The sequence below is a fragment of the Phalaenopsis equestris genome, unplaced genomic scaffold, assembly GCF_001263595.1.
Source record: "Phalaenopsis equestris unplaced genomic scaffold, ASM126359v1 Scaffold000002, whole genome shotgun sequence".
Classification (NCBI taxonomy): Eukaryota; Viridiplantae; Streptophyta; class Magnoliopsida; order Asparagales; family Orchidaceae; genus Phalaenopsis; species Phalaenopsis equestris.
The window spans coordinates 45,923,212-45,929,830 of NW_018164444.1; positions in this window are offsets into that span (position 1 = coordinate 45,923,212).

Sequence of the window (6,619 nt, forward strand, 5' to 3'; positions counted from 1 at the left end):
TTGACAAGAACCTTCTATTTTTTTTTTTAGTTTTATTTTGTTTATATTAAATATAAAACAAAATTATATTCGATGTTCTCATAAATTTTCTATTTTCAAAATTCAAAAACAAAAAAAAATGTTTAATTTTAACAATTTGTTAAAAGTTGTAATCTTCTTTAATTATTTCAATTCATTAGCTATTTCAGTAATATCTTTTGTATGTTTTTATGTCGTAAAAATAAACCGCTTAAAAATACAAAAGGAGAATAAATTTGTTTTCTATAAAATAATAAAATAGTAAACATTTTATTTAGTAAAATTATTTTAAAAAAATCATCATTTTCTTACAGGTTGCTATTCAATTATAAAGGCCATTCCTCCTTAAACCCTTGGCATGATCTTGACAGACTAATCAACTTTAAACTCTAAAACCACTCCAGGCTTAAGTCAATTGAGCTAAAGAAATTTTTTTTAATAGGAACTTCTGAATTCTAATACATTTTAAGTATACTATATTTTATTATTTTTTAAACAAATTAATTATATCTTATATATATACGCCCACATATACGATAATAAAAATATATATATATATATATATATAAATATATATATATATATATATATTCCTAGGTATGCTAAACATTTAAGTACTACACTCTACACCCAAGGGGTTTCGAACATGTGACCTGAGGGGACTTACGATATTCAGAGAGACTCCTCTACCAACAAGCCAATGTACACACATTATATATTTTCTCTCACTTTTACCATTTCATCCATAATTGTTATCGGAAGAGGAGTCAAGTTAATACTATTTTTTAAAATGCAACTTTACAGTTTAAACCATAACAATTAAGAAAAACAAAATTATATAATATATAATTTTACCATGACTTGGTTGTGATCAACTATTTGGCATTTGCAATCATAAAGTTAATGATGTCACAATCATTTTATTATTTTTTTAACTATAGAATATATTTTAAAGTTTTTATGTGGATCAAATTAAACGAAATAGTTAAATTATTAAAGAGGGCTTTAAATTTAAGAAAAGAGCGATGCATGTGCATGTGATAAAGCTTTTATCTAAAGTATAAGATAGAGACTTGAACTAATAATTATGTATTAATTCATTGCCTTTCTTAGCCAGACAGAGACTTGCCTTGCACCGTATGACTGGTAAATACATAACAAGTAAGAGGTATGTATGTAAATATTTATATATATGTATATTTACATATAAAAGGAGAATGTCTTCAGGACGTGTAATGGAAGTGTAAGGAGGATGACGACCATTTGATTGGCGAGTGAGAACTTTAGTATTTCCATAATCATTGTTGTTTTTAATTTTTGTTATTAAATTAATCAAATTCAATGGAAGAAAGTTTGATTGAAACGCTTTAATGAAATTTTATCAATATAGATTTAAAAATTATGTATTTATTTTTGAGAAATTTTTGTCATATAAATTTTATTATGCATATCTTAAACTAAATTTAAAAACTATAGATTCAACCTAATCGAAGTTATATGAAAATATTCTGGTTTTTTTTTTTTTTTAATTTGGATTACTTTATAGGGAATGATGATGAAAATCTTAAGTATATTAATTCAAAGCAAATATGTCTCTTTTTTTTTTTTTTTTTAGCGCAATTTAAATTGTGTTCACACGTGCATTTTGTATTATATTTATAATCTCTGTACTCATCGGTTGGCATGATTATAGCGCGCCTTATATTCCCAATTAATTTTTATCTTTGTTAAGTCTAAAATTTTTGTGATTCTTAACGAAGAAATAGAGTATGGTAATGAGAGAGAAAAAATATAGTGAGATGAGAGATGAACTATTTTTGTAGATGATTTCAACAGCTTTTATTACATTTTTTGCTTGGTTATTTATAGTGGACTAAAATAGTATGAAATGATAATTACACGCACACCTTTTCTAATCAATTGATTATGAACAGACATAATAGGAATAAACGCTAAAATAGCCTAAATTGACGTCAGAAAAAATGTTCTATTTTATGACAGTTTAGCGATAGTTTATGTGATGAGTTATCTCTAACGGCAAATCACATGACATGTCGTCGGTTTTCAACAATAATTTTTTTTGGTTATATTTATTATTACTGATGCATTATACCTTCAATCATAAATAAATATTAAACGATGCCACATTTTGTTGGTTATTTACAAACCTGTCATTTGGCTGGTGTTAACTAACGAGATTTTTTAATAAATGACAAGAATTTTCGTTGGTAATAATGCCAATTACCGATTTCTTATTTCAGTTGGGTTGCATCAGGGATCGACTTTAAGCCCATGTCCTTTTGCTTTAGTAATGGATGCTATTATTGGACACTTACAAGGACGATGTACCTTGGTGTATGCTTTTCCCTGTAGATATCATTCTTGTGGATGGGACTACAGAAAGAGTTTAGGAAAAACTTAAATTATGGAGGTCGACATTGGACTCTAAAGCCCTTCATTTACGTAGATTTCTGAATACATGAAATGTAATTTTAGTAGAAGTAGCTCTTGTGACAGATTTGTAACTATGTGTGATTAAATTGTTAAAAGGTGTGAACGTTTTAGATATCTTGGGTTTCTTGTTCAAAGTGATGGTGATATAGATGGGGATGTTATTAGTAGAATTCAAGTTGGTTGGTTGTAGTGGAGGAATGCATCCAGCCTATTGTCTGATAAAAAATGCTGCTTAGATTTAAAGGAAAACTTTATAAGATGGGAGTGAGACCTGTAGTGTTCTATGGTGCAGATTGTTGGCCTTTAAAAGAGAAGCATAAAATAAAGTTAATTATTGCTGAGATGAGATTGCTTAGAATGAGTGACATGACACATATAGACAAAATGGGAAACAAATATATTCGTGATAGGGTTTATGTAACTCCAGTGGCAGACAACATTGGAGAGAGTCATCATAGATGATTTGGTCACTTAAAATGTCGTCCAGCTGATGATCCAGTTAGGAGAGTAGAAAATTTTTATTCGACTTATGATAAGAAAAACCAAGGAACCCCTAAAAAGACTTTATTATATTAGGTAAAAATGATCTTAATCTATTACAATTAAATAAAATAGGACACTCAACAGGATGCAATGGAGAAAAAAAGGGTTCTTGTAGGCTGCCCCACTTAGAGGGATAAAGGCTTATTGCTATTGTTGTTGTTAGAGACAAAAAACATAATGAATACATCCGTAGATAGGGTTAGTGTACCTTCAGTGGCGAACAAGATTAGAGAGTTAAAGGTTCTAAATACATACCACTAAATTCCTTTGTATTTATATATCTAATAATTAAACTTTACATTTTAATACAACCTTTCATGTACACGTAGGGTTGTATGTTTGCAAAAAATGAAATTTTAGTTGTTAAATATGTAATTACATAAGAATTGAGAGTATAATTTTCTACTTATAGTTAAGGCTTAAGCCAATAAATGATCTATGTTGTGTCAGACCAAAATTTAGTAGGATTGATCCACAATGATTTTGCATATTGGGTAGGTTTGTGAATTTTGGGCTTAGTGGTTTTTAAAATTTATGTTTTACATGTTCGGAAGTTAGGACATTCAAAATTTATGTTATATAAGTTGTACGTAAGGTAAGTATGTGAATTTTGCTAGAACAATGACAATCGTTCGGAAATTAATTTTGAATTGAATTTCTTTCGAACAGACCTTCATTTGGATCAAAGTCAGATTGTTTAACATCATATTGATGTTATGTATGTCAAAAATTGTTAAATCCATTAAGATGTTTGTTTCTAATATTTACTAAATGACACCAAATTAACGGCTTAAGTGTGTCATATGAAAATGAAGAGTGCGAGATAGTTCATTCATCGGTTATAAAACTGACGCATCAACGATGCATAACTGGCGGTTTTTTTTGCGTCAAAAAACTGATGCGCAAGACACTTTTCCGATGTGTAAGCCGACGCTATTACTGACAGATTAACCGTCGGTTCTATGAACTGACGATTTGAAATTTCTCAAATGACGTTAAATTATCAGTTATGTGTCAGTAATTTTATGCCGTCGGTCCGGATCTTTACACCTATGAGCTTAAGAACATCAATAAACCCACGATAAACTGTCAGAAACTTTAAAATCAACGACTTTTTTGATCAAAACCGATAGAATTTGGTCGTCGGAAAAGACCATTATTCTTGTAGTGAGATCGGCTTCATGTTGTGCGGTCATTGAATATATGATGGATCGTCGTCTTGTCGATTAACCTTTATATGTGTAGTCTCTGAGTCGGTCAATATCTAGTTTGATCGGCCTCTGGGGTTAGTTTATTCTTATTCGACCGCTCCATCGATATCTAACTTCTGGTTCAGTCGTCCTCTAGGTCGGTTGACAGTTAGTCGGTCATTCGACCAATCTCAAACATCTAGTTCGTTTGACCTTTAGATATCTTTATTTATTCTCATAAACTCTTATCCAGGGACACGCTCTCCGCTTTGAGGTATTCGACCTACAAAAAAACTAATAGAGAATATTTATCGTACAGTCTTAAATACTAAAAATCAAAGCTTCTACATATTTATTGGATCCAGACTAATCCATAAGCTCATCAAACATTTACCAACTAAAACTATTCGAATTAGAGAAAAAGCTAATCAAAAGAAAACTTTCACAGAGAGGATTTGAGATTTTACCAAATGATTAAATATATGCGAATGATTCAATGTATAAGGCCTACCCTCTAATCCCTTAGCTGCATTGATGTTCACTTTTACACGTTTGGATAATATAATAAAACTATATTAAAAATGCTTTGCATGTACTTGCCATAAAATAACATATTTTAAGGAAATGTAATATAAGTCGCACACAATTATCATGTATTTACAAAACTAACAACTAAATTTTCATATGACTTGGGGTCTTCACCAAAAATAACAACAATTGGATTATCATCCACCATCATAATATGATGCCTACCTATAAGCGTCAGCATACCCTAATTTTAGTTAGGTTGATCTGACCAACCTAAACATAAAATTTTCTAACCAACTTTTGTAAATATGGATTGATGCAGCGATCAAAATAGAAGAAAATATTACGTCCGAAGTCCGTACGCAGTCCAGCCATGGAGTACAACATGGTTGTACTTTTAGTTTTTCTTCAGTACAATCATATTGAACTAAGTAAAAAAAAATATTCAAATAAATATTTCGATATGAAAGTCATAGAGTACAACATAATTATACTAAAGAAAGACCAAAAGTACAACCATGTTGTGCTCCATGACCGTATCAAGTTTCAGACTTCTCTTACTAGAAATGACACGTGCCAATTTTTAATTGAAGTCCGTACATTAATGCATTCATTTTTAAAAATAATCATATAATTAGACAATCTAATGCATTCATTTTTAATAATAATCATATAAAAATTATAAATAGATCTTTATTTTTTTTAATTTTCATATGCTAAAAAATTGACGATCCATCTTTTCCTCTACGAGAATTATAAGAAAATCAATAATTACACTGAAATAAAAGAAAAGGACAATAGCGGACAAAGGTGTGTTCTACGCATGTTGCCATTCCTTCAAATTAAAATTTGAGGGAAACAAGCCGAGATCGTGCTAGTTTGTCGCTCATTCATTTTCAGCTCATTAGGGTGTAAATGGGCCTAACGAAGTATTTATAGCTTATTTTGAGCCTTAATAGATTTAAAACTTTTTCGAGACAGCCCGGAAAACAAAGCTTTATAATCAAGCTAATTCAACCAAAATTGAATTCCAGTTAACCTCCTGTTAAATAAAATTTGAGACCAACTGGCACTAGTTTGCTTATTTCCCTCCATAAAGTCATTTCATAATAGCCACAAAAAATATGTATTTACATACGGAGCACTAAAATTCAATTTTTACATGCACCTCATTATATCTATGTTTGACGGAGTAGTGGTATTCTTGATGTGATATGAAAGATTTGGCTGGTATAAATGTAAAATATAAAGTTTAGGTGATACATATGTAAATACATAGAAATTAGGTGGTATTTATGTAAAAAAAATGTCTCTTTCTTATGCTATATATTTCACATTTTAAAAAGTTAAAAATGAAAATATTTTTGAAATGATTTTAGGATATTAAGGCTGAGCAAGGCTTGAAGATAAGACCCGACATTTGCCAGATGGCCTGCCTGCATGTCCATTGGCTCACTCACTGTGCGCTCCCTTTAAGTCAAAAAGTGTGAATGACGAAGTCCAAATCTTCCACATGCAGAGCATATGAAATTTATGAACATTCAATGATTTCTCACCTTATAAATGAAGACAATGAAATAGCTAGCATCATTGATTATTACATCTTTCTGTAAACGCCCGACACTAAACTCCCTTCAGATCCATCCACCAAGATCTGTTGTAGTGTCGGCAATTTCGGCAATAGTAATTTTCTTTTTCAGAAAATTACCTCAGGCTATTATACGAGCCTTAGTCATCCCTCTAACGCCTAAGAATTGGAGTGCCTCATCCTAAACTCTGGGAGAATCGAACCCTATCCCAGAGGGGATTTATAACTGACAAACAAACGCCCGACCAACTAATCTGAATATCCGTCGCAATTACGATAGTAATATATATATATATAT